Source organism: Anomaloglossus baeobatrachus, chromosome 3, assembly GCF_048569485.1.
Source record: "Anomaloglossus baeobatrachus isolate aAnoBae1 chromosome 3, aAnoBae1.hap1, whole genome shotgun sequence".
NCBI lineage: Eukaryota > Metazoa > Chordata > Amphibia > Anura > Aromobatidae > Anomaloglossus > Anomaloglossus baeobatrachus.
In genome coordinates this window covers 279,240,528-279,254,706 of record NC_134355.1, presented here as the reverse complement: position 1 = coordinate 279,254,706, position 14,179 = coordinate 279,240,528, and positions in this window count along the sequence as shown.

Sequence of the window (14,179 nt, the reverse complement as noted above, 5' to 3'; positions counted from 1 at the left end):
AGTCCTGGATGCAGCATGCTGAGCCTTGTAGTTCTGCAGCTGCTGTCTGCTTTACTGCATACACTAGTGAATGGAGCATGCTGAGCCTTGTCGTTCTGATCCCCCTGCCTCTCCCTGCAGCATACAGTCCTGGATGCAGCATGCTGAGCCTTGTAGTTCTGCAGCTGCTCTCTGCTCTCCTGCATACACTAGTGGATGAAGTATGCTGAGCCTTGCAGTTCTGCTCCCCCAGCCTCTCCTTCCAGCATACAATCCTGGATGGAGGATGCTGAGCCTTGTAGTTCTGCAGCTGCTGTCTGCTCTCTCATACAGACAGACAGCAGCTGCAGAACTACAAGGCTCAGCATACTCCATCCAGGACTGTATGAAGGAGTTTTTTGCCAGCCCAAAAAATTACATGGGCTTCGCCATGTTTTTGTATGCTAGCCAGGTACAGCAGGCAGCTGCCCCCAACCCCCAGCTGCCTATTTGTACCCGGCTGGGAACCAAAAATATAGGGAAGCCCTTTTTTTTTTTAATTATTTCATGAATTTCATGAAATAATTAAAAAAAAAAATTATGTGGGCTTCGCCCAATTTTTGTGTCGAGCCAGGTACAACTAGGCAGCTAGGGATTGGAATCTGCAGCGCAGGGTGCCCGAGCTTTCTGGGCACCCCTGCTGCGAATTCCCCTGCTGCAAACTGCAGTCCACAGCCGCCCCAGAAAATGTCGCTTTCATCTTCTGGCGCTGTATCCAACTCCTCCAGCTGCCCTGGTGACGGGTGGCTCGCTGGGTAATAATGGGGTTAGGGATAGCTGTATATTATCAACTGGCCCTAAGCCCGAAATTCATGGTGTCACGCCAATATTAGATATGGCCACCATGAATTTCTAGTACAAATAAAAAAAACATAACACACAGAAAAATATTTTTCTTAGAAATAAAACACAACACAATTAGTGACTCCATCTTTATTGAAATAACAAAGCCCCCTCTGCAGTAATCCTGGGTCAAGGGTCCCGCGCCGTCAAACTGGATCCAATATCATCTGATCGTTTTGCTGGAAGGCAAAGCAATCATATGATGTGTCAGGTTTAAGGGCCTGAATCACATGACACAGCAGCTGATTGTATAAACGTTTTTTATACATTCAGCTGATGCATCAGTGCAAAAAAAAGAAACAAAAAAAGAATCTACACACTTCTGTGCAGACTCCTGTCCAACAGCAGAAGCTGATAGTTTAGCCGGCCAGGCGGTAAAAAGCCGTCCTCACCGCTCGACTTATAGTGTCAGCTGATTCCGTCAGGTGACTGCATAAGCTGATCATTGCCAGGTCTGAGAGAGAGAAAAGAGAGAGAAAGGAGAGAGAAAATAGAGAGAGTAAAGCGAGAGAGGAAAGAGAGAAACGAGAGAGAAAGAGTGAGAGAGAAAAGAAGAGAGGAGAGAGAGAGAGAAGAGAGAGAGAGGAGAGAGAAGAGAGCGGGAGAGAGAGAGAGGAGAGAGAAGAGAGCGGGAGAGAGAGAGCGGGGGAGAGAGATAAAGAGAGAGAAGAGAGAGAGGAGATAGAAGAGAAGAGGAGAGGAGAGAGAGAGAAGAGAAAGGAGAGAGAGGAGAGAGCAATGCAGCCTCATTCCGTGAACTGCTCCAATTTTAGAGGTGTGTTCGCGACTCATAGATGATGTCTGGCTCCTCCCCTCAGTGCATAATTAAATTAAATTATAATTGTAAATAAATAATAATTATAGTTTAAAATTAAGAAGAAATTAAATTAAATTCTTTGCCGGGACTTGAACTAATTCTCTTTAGGCAGCAGCTCTACACATTGAGCCACTGCCTCTATTTGAAAACATAGGAAGATTTGGTAATCTTGACCTCTGTATTGCAGTAGAGAATCCAGAAGTGGATTATTCAGCTACAAAGAGGAGAGAGAGAAGGAAAAAGAGAGAAAAAGAGAAAGAGAGAGAGGCGAGAGAGAAGAGAGAGAGAAGACAGAGGAGAGAGAGCAATGCAGCCTAATTCCGTGAACTGCTCTGATTTTAGCGGTGTGTCCTGCGGCTCACAGCTGATGTCTAGCTTGTCCCCTCAGTGCATAATTAAATTAAATTATAGTTATAAATAAATAATAATTATAATTTAAATTCTTTACCAGGATGGCTGGGACTCAAACTGGGGAAGTAATTCTCCTGAGGCGGCAGCTCTACCCATTGAGCCACTGCCTCTAATGCAAAGCACAGGAAGATTTAGTAATCTTGAATAGAGTTGAGCGCGGTTCGTGGTTCGTGGTTCTCCAGTTCGCGGCTCGAGTGATTTTGGGGCATGTTCTAGATCGAACTAGAACTCGAGCTTTTTGCAAAAGCTCGGTAGTTCTAGAAACGTTCGAGAACGGTTCTAGCAGCCAAAAAACAGCTAAATCATAGCTTGGTTTCTGCTGTAATAGTGTAAGTCACTCTGTGAATCAAACTATTATCACATTTCAGTGTATAGTGTGCGTGAACAGCGCCTTCAGATCACTGCTGTTTCTATAATGGCGATCGCCATTTTTTTTTTTTTTTTTTCTTGTCTTCCTTCCCTAAGTGCGCGCGTCTTGTGGGGCGGGCCAGCATGTCAGCCAATCCCAGACACACACACAGCTAAGTGGACTTTGAGCCAGAGAAGCAACGGCATGTGTGATAGGATCTGCATGTCACATGTCCCTGCATTATAAAACCGGACATTTTCTTCACGGACGCCATTATCTGCCTTCTGCGTCTTTGGTGTCAGACATCACTGTCGCAGCTCCGTCTTCCTGAGTCCTATAGCCGATACAGCTGTATGCGCTGCATACACAGCGTTAGACAGCTTAGGGAGAGCACTTTATAGCAGTCCTTTTAAGGGCTCCAACCGGCAGGGTCAGAGAGCCATAGGTGACAGGTCCTGCAAACAGCAACAGCGTCTGTGTAGCCCAGGTCAGGGATTTCCTACCTGCATTTCACCATTAGGAGGGAATAGAAAGGCAGTCTTCCATTCCTCTACCCAGAGCACCACAATCCTGCCACTGTACCCTCTTGTCCTCTGCACACTCCAACTGATAACTAAGCCATTATACTAGCAAACACTCAGTGTACCTAGTGGCATCCTATACGTGGCTATTGGACTTTGCTATAGTCCCACTAGTGCAAAGACATTTGCAGAGCGCGTCTGCCTGCATTGCACACTACAACTCATTCTAACCAAGCCATTATACTAGCAAACACTCAGTGTACCTAGTGGCATCCTATACGTGGCTATTGGACTTTGCTATAGTCCCACTAGTGCAAAGACATTTGCAGAGCGCGTCTGCCTGCGTTGCACACTACAACTCATTCTAACCAAGCCATTATACTAGCAAACACTCAGTGTACCTAGTGGCATCCTATACGTGGCTATTGGACTTTGCTATAGTCCCACTAGTGCAAAGACATTTGCAGAGCGCGTCTGCCTGCGTTGCACACTACAACTCATTCTAACCAAGCCATTATACTAGCAAACACTCAGTGTACCTAGTGGCATCCTATACGTGGCTATTGGACTTTGCTATAGTCCCACTAGTGCAAAGACATTTGCAGAGCGCGTCTGCCTGCGTTGCACACTACAACTCATTCTAACCAAGCCATTATACTAGCAAACACTCAGTGTACCTAGTGGCATCCTATACGTGGCTATTGGACTTTGCTATAGTCCCACTAGTGCAAAGACATTTGCAGAGCGCGTCTGCCTGCGTTGCACACTACAACTCATTCTAACCAAGCCATTATACTAGCAAACACTCAGTGTACCTAGTGGCATCCTATACGTGGCTATTGGACTTTGCTATAGTCCCACTAGTGCAAAGACATTTGCAGAGCGCGTCTGCCTGCGTTGCACACTACAACTCATTCTAACCAAGCCATTATACTAGCAAACACTCAGTGTACCTAGTGGCATCCTATACGTGGCTATTGGACTTTGCTATAGTCCCACTAGTGCAAAGACATTTGCAGAGCGCGTCTGCCTGCGTTGCACACTACAACTCATTCTAACCAAGCCATTATACTAGCAAACACTCAGTGTACCTAGTGGCATCCTATACGTGGCTATTGGACTTTGCTATAGTCCCACTAGTGCAAAGACATTTGCAGAGCGCGTCTGCCTGCGTTGCACACTACAACTCATTCTAACCAAGCCATTATACTAGCAAACACTCAGTGTACCTAGTGGCATCCTATACGTGGCTATTGGACTTTGCTATAGTCCCACTAGTGCAAAGACATTTGCAGAGCGCGTCTGCCTGCGTTGCACACTACAACTCATTCTAACCAAGCCATTATACTAGCAAACACTCAGTGTACCTAGTGGCATCCTATACGTGGCTATTGGACTTTGCTATAGTCCCACTAGTGCAAAGACATTTGCAGAGCGCGTCTGCCTGCGTTGCACACTACAACTCATTCTAACCAAGCCATTATACTAGCAAACACTCAGTGTACCTAGTGGCATCCTATACGTGGCTATTGGACTTTGCTATAGTCCCACTAGTGCAAAGACATTTGCAGAGCGCGTCTGCCTGCGTTGCACACTACAACTCATTCTAACCAAGCCATTATACTAGCAAACACTCAGTGTACCTAGTGGCATCCTATACGTGGCTATTGGACTTTGCTATAGTCCCACTAGTGCAAAGACATTTGCAGAGCGCGTCTGCCTGCGTTGCACACTACAACTCATTCTAACCAAGCCATTATACTAGCAAACACTCAGTGTACCTAGTGGCATCCTATACGTGGCTATTGGACTTTGCTATAGTCCCACTAGTGCAAAGACATTTGCAGAGCGCGTCTGCCTGCGTTGCACACTACAACTCATTCTAACCAAGCCATTATACTAGCAAACACTCAGTGTACCTAGTGGCATCCTATACGTGGCTATTGGACTTTGCTATAGTCCCACTAGTGCAAAGACATTTGCAGAGCGCGTCTGCCTGCGTTGCACACTACAACTCATTCTAACCAAGCCATTATACTAGCAAACACTCAGTGTACCTAGTGGCATCCTATACGTGGCTATTGGACTTTGCTATAGTCCCACTAGTGCAAAGACATTTGCAGAGCGCGTCTGCCTGCGTTGCACACTACAACTCATTCTAACCAAGCCATTATACTAGCAAACACTCAGTGTACCTAGTGGCATCCTATACGTGGCTATTGGACTTTGCTATAGTCCCACTAGTGCAAAGACATTTGCAGAGCGCGTCTGCCTGCGTTGCACACTACAACTCATTCTAACCAAGCCATTATACTAGCAAACACTCAGTGTACCTAGTGGCATCCTATACGTGGCTATTGGACTTTGCTATAGTCCCACTAGTGCAAAGACATTTGCAGAGCGCGTCTGCCTGCGTTGCACACTACAACTCATTCTAACCAAGCCATTATACTAGCAAACACTCAGTGTACCTAGTGGCATCCTATACGTGGCTATTGGACTTTGCTATAGTCCCACTAGTGCAAAGACATTTGCAGAGCGCGTCTGCCTGCGTTGCACACTACAACTCATTCTAACCAAGCCATTATACTAGCAAACACTCAGTGTACCTAGTGGCATCCTATACGTGGCTATTGGACTTTGCTATAGTCCCACTAGTGCAAAGACATTTGCAGAGCGCGTCTGCCTGCGTTGCACACTACAACTCATTCTAACCAAGCCATTATACTAGCAAACACTCAGTGTACCTAGTGGCATCCTATACGTGGCTATTGGACTTTGCTATAGTCCCACTAGTGCAAAGACATTTGCAGAGCGCGTCTGCCTGCGTTGCACACTACAACTCATTCTAACCAAGCCATTATACTAGCAAACACTCAGTGTACCTAGTGGCATCCTATACGTGGCTATTGGACTTTGCTATAGTCCCACTAGTGCAAAGACATTTGCAGAGCGCGTCTGCCTGCGTTGCACACTACAACTCATTCTAACCAAGCCATTATACTAGCAAACACTCAGTGTACCTAGTGGCATCCTATACGTGGCTATTGGACTTTGCTATAGTCCCACTAGTGCAAAGACATTTGCAGAGCGCGTCTGCCTGCGTTGCACACTACAACTCATTCTAACCAAGCCATTATACTAGCAAACACTCAGTGTACCTAGTGGCATCCTATACGTGGCTATTGGACTTTGCTATAGTCCCACTAGTGCAAAGACATTTGCAGAGCGCGTCTGCCTGCGTTGCACACTACAACTCATTCTAACCAAGCCATTATACTAGCAAACACTCAGTGTACCTAGTGGCATCCTATACGTGGCTATTGGACTTTGCTATAGTCCCACTAGTGCAAAGACATTTGCAGAGCGCGTCTGCCTGCGTTGCACACTACAACTCATTCTAACCAAGCCATTATACTAGCAAACACTCAGTGTACCTAGTGGCATCCTATACGTGGCTATTGGACTTTGCTATAGTCCCACTAGTGCAAAGACATTTGCAGAGCGCGTCTGCCTGCGTTGCACACTACAACTCATTCTAACCAAGCCATTATACTAGCAAACACTCAGTGTACCTAGTGGCATCCTATACGTGGCTATTGGACTTTGCTATAGTCCCACTAGTGCAAAGACATTTGCAGAGCGCGTCTGCCTGCGTTGCACACTACAACTCATTCTAACCAAGCCATTATACTAGCAAACACTCAGTGTACCTAGTGGCATCCTATACGTGGCTATTGGACTTTGCTATAGTCCCACTAGTGCAAAGACATTTGCAGCACGTCTGCCTGCGTTGCACACTCCAACTAATTATAACTAAGTTGCATTGTCAGGGATATTTATTCTTTATTATTCTGCTGTTAATAAAGCTAGACCACCACTGCAATCTTCACCACCTCTTAATTTTTACTACCACATTTTCAGTCCACAATCTTGTCGCAATCAACATGAGTGGCAAAATGACAGATTCTGGTGGAAAGGGGAAGAGGCGTGGTGGAAAAGGCAAAAAAGGTTTTGTCCGTGGGGAAGGTGGCAAAGCTCCATTATCATCTGCTGAAGATAGACCATCTACCAGCAAAAGTAAGATGTCTACTACTTACCGTGGACAATCCGATGTGCTCCCTTTGTTACGGACACGAACAACAGGAACAAAGGTAGATGATGGGCAAAAAAGGAAAATGCTTGAATGGATCTCAAGTGGTCCAACAAGTGCCCTCTCTGCCACTTCAAGTACCGCATCCAAAAAACACCAGTCCTCTGAGTTGTCATCCCAATCAAACTTGCTTTCTCCCAGCTCTGAAGTCTCCATCAGCCCTGCACAGTATGGTGGAACTGAGATGGCTGAGTCTGCAGAGCTGTTCAGTCACACTATAGCCTGGGAATCAGAGGTCTGCTCCCAAGCTACAGTGAGTACAGAACAGGAAATGGTCTGCAGTGATGCCCAGAACCTTTGTGACTCAGATTCAGGCCGTGAGGACCAAGTTTCTGAGCATAATGTTGACCCTTTGTCACAAACTGTAACACCTGTGGTTATAGACAATGAGGAACATACTGATGAAGATGAGACGCAGATACCCGATTGGGATGACAACTTAAATATTCGGTCAGGGCAAGAAGAGGCTCGGTCTGAGGGGGAGGGGAGTGCAAACACAACAATTGATGATGACGTTCTAGATCCCACCTACTGTCAACCCCCAGTCAGGCACTCGAGGAGGTCAACAGAGGCGGTGGAGGAGGATGCAACCGACGACGAAGTTACCTTGCGCCTTCCTGGACAGAGTCGGAGCACTGGTAGCACGTCTACAACTGCATCCTCAGCCACCACTCTGCCTATGAGCATTATTCGGGGTGGATCAACAGGTCGCATGGCCTCTAAGCCTTGCCTAGCCTGGTCCTTTTTTCACATCGAAAAAGATCGCCCAACTCATGTGATATGTAACATTTGTCATGATTCTGTTAGTAGAGGTCAAAACCTCAGCAGTTTGACAACTTCTTCCATGAATCGTCACATGACTAAATATCATAAGTCCCGGTGGGAAGCTCACCGTGCTGCAATGCGGCCTAGTGGAGCGAACCATCCACCGCCCGCCCCTTCCACTGCATCCGCGCGCTCTTCATCTTCTAGGACTGTGGGGACAGCTGCCACACCTGTTTTTCCACGCAAAACTTCCACCACTGTAACCGCAACAGGCAGTTTGCTTGTAAGGTCGTCAGTTGGTTTGGAAGGGGAAACAAGTGAGTGTGTACAGCTCTCTCAGACATCGATAGCACCAACGTTGGATGAAGGCAACATCATGTCTCCGCCTGCACTTTCCTCACAAACCTGCATTTTTCAAGGGACACCCTACTCAACACCGTCTACACACAGCAGCCAGATCTCTGTCCCTCAGATGTGGTCAAATAAAAGGCCACTTCCTCCGACCCATGACAAAGCTAAGAGGTTGACTCTATCCCTCTGTAAGCTGTTGGCTACCGAAATGCTGCCTTTCCGCCTAGTGGACACACAGGATTTTAGAGACCTTATGTCTGTCGCTGTGCCCCAGTACCAGATGCCTAGTCGCCACTACTTCTCTAAGAAAGGTGTGCCCGCGCTACACCAGCATGTCGCACACAACATCACCGCTTCCTTGAGAAACTCTGTGTGTGAACGGGTGCATTTCACCACCGATACTTGGACCAGTAAGCATGGACAGGGACGTTACATGTCGCTGACTGGGCACTGGGTAACTATGGTGATAGATGGTGAAGGGTCTGCTGCACAAGTCTTGCCGTCCCCACGACTTGTGTGTCAATCCTCTGTCTGTCCAAGTTCCGCCACTGCTTCTGCATCCTCCACCTCATCTGGGTCCTCCACCTCCGCCCCAAGCCTGCCTGGTCAGGCCACCAGCGTTCTCACTGCGCAGAAGGAATCACGCACCCCTCATTACTATGCTGGCAGCAGAGCGCAACGGCATCAGGCGGTCTTTAGCTTGACATGTCTTGGTAATAAGAGTCACACAGCTGAGGAGTTGTGGTCAGCTTTGCGGTCCGAGTTTAATAAATGGTTGTCTCCACTCAAACTGCAGCCTGGTAAGGCCGTGTGCGACAATGCTGCAAACCTGGGTGCGGCACTTCGCCTGGGCAAGGTGACACACGTACCTTGTATGGCTCACGTGTTGAACCTTGTCGTGCAGCAATTTTTAACACACTATCCCGGCCTAGATGGCCTTCTGAACAGGGCACGAAAACTGTCAGCTCACTTCCGCCGTTCAAGCGCCGCAGCAGAGCGACTTGCATCGCTCCAGAAGTCTTTCGGCCTGCCGGTTCATCGCCTGAAATGCGATGTGGCGACACGCTGGAATTCAACTCTCCACATGTTACAGCGACTGTGGCAGCACCGCAGAGCCCTGGTGCAATACGTCATGACGTATAGCCTGGGCCAACGAGATGCAGAGGTGGGGCAGATCACCCTGATGGAGTGGTCTCAGATCAAGGACCTATGCACCCTTCTGCACAGTTTCGACATGGCGACGAATATGTTTAGCTCTGACAATGCCATTATCAGCATGACGATTCCAGTCATTTACATGCTGGAGCACACGCTAAACACTATTCGGAGTCAGGGGGTGGGACAACATGAAGGGGAGGAACTACAGGAGGATTCATATGCGCAAGGGACAACAACATCACGAAGGTCCAGACGTTCATCATCACCAACGCAGCAGGCATGGGACCATGGGGGACAGGGATCGACAAGGGCGCATAGTAGCAGGCGAAATGTTGAGCAAGGTGCAGGAGAACATGAAGAAATGGAGGACGAACTGTCCATGGACATGGAAGACTCAGCGGATGAGGGAGACCTTGGTCAAATTTCAGTTGAAAGAGGTTGGGGTCAGATGTCAGAGGAAGAAAGAACGGGTAGCACCTCTATGCCACAAACACAGCATGGACTTGGTCCGCATGGCTGCGCAAGACACATGAGTGCCTTTTTGTTGCACTACCTCCAACATGACAGTCGTATTGTCAAAATTAGAAGTGATGATGACTACTGGATTGCCACACTATTAGATCCCCGGTACAAGTCCAAATTTTGTGACATAATTCCAGCCATAGAAAGGGACGCACGTATGCAGGAGTATCAGCAGAAGCTGTTACTAGATCTTAGCTCGGCTTTTCCACCAAACAACCGTGCAGGTGCAGGGAGTGAATCTCCCAGTTGTAACTTGACAAACATGGGACGGTCTCGTCATCTTCAACAGTCTACCCGTACCAGTAGGACCTTTTCTGGTGCCGGTAACAGCAATTTTATGGAATCTTTTCATAATTTTTTTAGACCCTCTTTTGCAAGGCCACCAGAGACAACAAGTCTGACACATACTCAACGGCTGGAGAGGATGATACAGGAGTATCTCCAAATGAACATCGATGCCATGACTGTGCAACTGGAGCCTTGCTCCTTTTGGGCTTCAAACATAGAAAAATGGCCAGAGCTCTCCAGTTACGCCTTGGAGATTTTGTCGTGTCCAGCTGCCAGCGTTGTCTCTGAACGTGTATTCAGTGCTGCTGGGTGTGTGCTGACAGATAAGCGCACGCGTCTGTCCAGTGACAATGTGGACAGACTGACGTTCATCAAAATGAACAAGTCATGGATCCAGAAGGAATTTACTACCCCTGTGTCATCCTGGGGAGAGTAAATGCTTGTGGATTTGGAATGTGCTTGATGCAAATCAAAACATCCTGTTTGCAACTAGGGCCCAAGTGCTGCCACTGATGGGGTGGGTGTCTGTGTGGCCCAATTTTTGGAAAAAAGGGAGACTCCGCTTGGAGTAACCCTTGCTTGCTGTGTTTTTAAAAGAAGCCAAGATGAACAGAGCTGGGATCAGGAAAGACTTTGCTACCTACCCCGGTGTCATCCTGGGGACGGCTAAGAATAGCGTATTTTTGAATGTGCTTGATGCAAATCAAAACATCCTGTTTGCAACTAGGGCCCAAGTGCTGCCACTGATGGGGTGGGTGTCTGTGTGGCCCAATTTTTGGAAAAAAGGGAGACTCCGCTTGGAGTAACCCTTGCTTGCTGTGTTTTTAAAAGAAGCCAAGATGAACAGAGCTGGGATCAGGAAAGACTTTGCTACCTACCCCGGTGTCATCCTGGGGACGGCTAAGAATAGCGTATTTTTGAATGTGCTTGATGCAAATCAAAACATCCTGTTTGCAACTAGGGCCCAAGTGCTGCCACTGATGTGGTGGGTGTCTGTGTGGCCCAATTTTTGGAAAAAAGGGAGACTCCGCTTGGAGTAACCCTTGCTTGCTGTGTTTTTAAAAGAAGCCAAGATGAACAGAGCTGGGATCAGGAAAGACTTTGCTACCTACCCCGGTGTCATCCTGGGGACGGATAAGAATGGCGTATTTTTGAATGTGCTTGATGCAAATCTAGCTGTGAAGTGTACAACTGGGGCACAACTGCTGCCACTGAATGGGTGGGTGTGTGTGGGGCCCAATTTTTGGAAAAAAGGGGAGACTCCGCTTGGAGTAACCCTTGCTTACATTGTTTTTAAAAGAAGCCAAGATGAACAAGTCATGGGTCAGCAAAGACTTTGCTACCTACCCCAGTGTCATCCTGGGGACGGCTAAGAATAGCGTATTTTTGAATGTGCTTGATGCAAATCAAAACATCCTGTTTGCAACTAGGGCCCAAGTGCTGCCACTGATGGGGTGGGTGTCTGTGTGGCCCAATTTTTGGAAAAAAGGGAGACTCCGCTTGGAGTAACCCTTGCTTGCTGTGTTTTTAAAAGAAGCCAAGATGAACAGAGCTGGGATCAGGAAAGACTTTGCTACCTACCCCGGTGTCATCCTGGGGACGGATAAGAATGGCGTATTTTTGAATGTGCTTGATGCAAATCTAGCTGTGAAGTGTACAACTGGGGCACAACTGCTGCCACTGAATGGGTGGGTGTGTGTGGGGCCCAATTTTTGGAAAAAAGGGGAGACTCCGCTTGGAGTAACCCTTGCTTACATTGTTTTTAAAAGAAGCCAAGATGAACAAGTCATGGGTCAGCAAAGACTTTGCTACCTACCCCAGTGTCATCCTGGGGACGGCTAAGAATAGCGTATTTTTGAATGTGCTTGATGCAAATCAAAACATCCTGTTTGCAACTAGGGCCCAAGTGCTGCCACTGATGTGGTGGGTGTCTGTGTGGCCCAATTTTTGGAAAAAAGGGAGACTCCGCTTGGAGTAACCCTTGCTTGCTGTGTTTTTAAAAGAAGCCAAGATGAACAGAGCTGGGATCAGGAAAGACTTTGCTACCTACCCCGGTGTCATCCTGGGGACGGATAAGAATGGCGTATTTTTGAATGTGCTTGATGCAAATCTAGCTGTGAAGTGTACAACTGGGGCACAACTGCTGCCACTGAATGGGTGGGTGTGTGTGGGGCCCAATTTTTGGAAAAAAGGGGAGACTCCGCTTGGAGTAACCCTTGCTTACATTGTTTTTAAAAGAAGCCAAGATGAACAAGTCATGGGTCAGCAAAGACTTTGCTACCTACCCCAGTGTCATCCTGGGGACGGCTAAGAATAGCGTATTTTTGAATGTGCTTGATGCAAATCAAAACATCCTGTTTGCAACTAGGGCCCAAGTGCTGCCACTGATGGGGTGGGTGTCTGTGTGGCCCAATTTTTGGAAAAAAGGGAGACTCCGCTTGGAGTAACCCTTGCTTGCTGTGTTTTTAAAAGAAGCCAAGATGAACAGAGCTGGGATCAGGAAAGACTTTGCTACCTACCCCGGTGTCATCCTGGGGACGGATAAGAATGGCGTATTTTTGAATGTGCTTGATGCAAATCTAGCTGTGAAGTGTACAACTGGGGCACAACTGCTGCCACTGAATGGGTGGGTGTGTGTGGGGCCCAATTTTTGGAAAAAAGGGGAGACTCCGCTTGGAGTAACCCTTGCTTACATTGTTTTTAAAAGAAGCCAAGATGAACAAGTCATGGGTCAGCAAAGACTTTGCTACCTACCCCAGTGTCATCCTGGGGACGGCTAAGAATAGCGTATTTTTGAATGTGCTTGATGCAAATCAAAACATCCTGTTTGCAACTAGGGCCCAAGTGCTGCCACTGATGTGGTGGGTGTCTGTGTGGCCCAATTTTTGGAAAAAAGGGAGACTCCGCTTGGAGTAACCCTTGCTTGCTGTGTTTTTAAAAGAAGCCAAGATGAACAGAGCTGGGATCAGGAAAGACTTTGCTACCTACCCCGGTGTCATCCTGGGGACGGATAAGAATGGCGTATTTTTGAATGTGCTTGATGCAAATCTAGCTGTGAAGTGTACAACTGGGGCACAACTGCTGCCACTGAAGGGGTGGGTGTGTGGGGCCCAATTTTTGGAAAAAAGGGAGACTCCGCTTGGAGTCACCTTGCGGTGTTTTACATGACTTTAGAAGGGCGTGCCATGCCTATATCTGTGTGTCCTCCTCTTTTTCCTTGTCCAGCTGTTTTGTTTTCGCATGAGTACATGTCCTTGTCACTTTCCCATGTGTTTGTGTTGTGTTGTGAGTTGTTTGTCACCTTTTGGACACCTTTGAGGGTGTTTTCTAGGTGTTTTACTGTGTTTGTGATTGCCTGCCATTGTTTCCTATGGGCTCGAGTTCGGTTCGTCGAACGTTCGACGAGCCGAACTCGAGCCAGACCCCCCGTTCGGCGAACCGCCTCGAGCCGAACCGGGACCGGTTCGCTCATCTCTAATCTTGACCTCTGTATTGCAGTAGAGATGTATCACACGCAGGCACTACCTGAGTGAAGTCTCCAGTGACAGCACGGCTCACATCAGTTGCTGCGTGGACCTGACACAAAGCGCTCATGTTCTACGGCGCTTTATGTAGCAAAGCTGAAAGTGATGTGTGGATTACTTCGGACCTGGATTGTTGTTTGGGGATTAATAAAGAGGTAATTGAGGGGTTTTTTTGTCTTTTTTTCCACATAAAGGATTTTTCATTGTATGTGTTTATTCACTTTCACTTACATGTTAATCATGGAAGGTATCTTGGGGAGACGCCTTCCATGATTAACCCCTTATTACCCTGATTGCCACCACACCAGGGCAATTCGGAATGAGCCGAGTAGAGTCCTGGGACTGTCGCATCTAATGGATGCGGCAATTCCGGGCAGCTACTGGCTGATATTGTTAGGGTGGTGTGCTCCCCATAACGTGGCGCTCCCCATCTTGGCAATACCAGCCTCCAGCCGTATA